Source organism: Sander vitreus, chromosome 19, assembly GCF_031162955.1.
Source record: "Sander vitreus isolate 19-12246 chromosome 19, sanVit1, whole genome shotgun sequence".
In the NCBI taxonomy this organism is placed as follows: Eukaryota; Metazoa; Chordata; class Actinopteri; order Perciformes; family Percidae; genus Sander; species Sander vitreus.
This window is the reverse complement of record NC_135873.1, coordinates 11,041,266-11,042,597: the sequence shown is the minus strand read 5'-3', so window position 1 is coordinate 11,042,597 and position 1,332 is coordinate 11,041,266. Positions and strand designations below refer to the sequence as shown.

Genomic DNA, 1,332 nt, shown 5'->3' with positions numbered 1-1,332 from the left:
CAGTATCTGGTGGGGCCACTAGCTGCATTAAGTACTGCAGTGCATCTCCTCCTGATGGACTGCACCAGGTTTGCCAGTTCTTGCTGTGAGATGTTACCCCACTCTTCCACCAAGACAAGGGATTGAGATCCAGGCTCTTCGCTGGCCATGGCAGAACACTAACATTCCTGTCTTGCAGGAAATCGCGCACAGAACGAGCGGTATGGCTGGTGGCAGGAGGAGGGTCAAGTCAGGATGAGCCTGCAGGAAGAGTACGACATGAGGGAGGAGGATGTCTTCCCTGTAACGTACAGCATTGAGATTGCCTACAATGACCACAAGCTCAGTGTGATGATCCTGTAACACCACCCCAGACCATTACAGACCCTCCACCTCCAAATCAATCGTGCTCCAGAGTACAGGCCTCAGTGTAACGCTCATTCCTTCGACGATCGACGCGAGTCCGACCGTCGCCCTAGGTGAGACAAAACCCGTGACTTGTCAGTGAAGAGTACTTTTTGCCAGTCTGTGCCCATAGGCGACGTTGTTGCCGGTGATGTCTAGTAAGGACCTGCCTTACAACTGGCCTACAAGCCCTCAGTCCAGCCTCTCTCAGCCTATTGCAGAAAGTCTGGGCACTGATGGAGGGGTTGTGCACTCCTGGTGTGACTCGGGCAGTTTGTTGTTGCCATCCTGTACCTGTCCCGCAGGCGTGATATTCAGATGTACCGATCCTGTGCAGGTGTTGTTACACGTGGGCTACTTGTGCGAGGATGATCAGCTGTCCTTCCTGTCTCCCTGTAGCGCTGTCTTAGGCGACTCACTGTACGGCCATTACAATTTTATTGCCCTCGCCACATCTGCAGTCATCTGCGCCATACCTAAGGCACTTTCACGCAGATGAGCAGGGACCACAGGCATCTTTTTTATGGTGTTTTTCAGGGTCAGTCGAAAGGTCTCTTTAGTGTTTTGAGTTTTTTAAATTGTGACCTTAATTCCCTACCATCTGTGTGCTGTTAGTGTGTTAACGACCATTCCACAGGTGCATGTTCAGTGATGGTTTATGATTCATTGGAAAAGCATGGAAAACATTGTCTACATATTTTACAATAAAGATCTGTAAAGTTATTTGGATTTTTACAGAATTATCTTTACAATACAGTGTCCTGAAAAAGGGACGTTTCTTTTTTTGCTGAGTTTACTTTTTAAAAATTCACATGATACATCATATAAAAAGTTTGTTTTGTAAATCTTAATCTGCAAAGTATGTCTGACAAAAGTACAGTAAAAAATAAGGGCAGTAAATGGCCACCTAAAGCAGAAATACCCCAGCTGCCTGTTAGATCAGCTATG

At 47.0% G+C, this 1,332-nt stretch overlaps 1 pseudogene; it reads right to left on the bottom strand.

Moving 5' to 3' along the window:
* Positions 1 to 224: 224 nt before the first annotated feature.
* LOC144534623 (uncharacterized) lies at positions 225 to 900 on the bottom strand (annotated as a pseudogene).
* Positions 901 to 1,332: the final 432 nt, after the last annotated feature.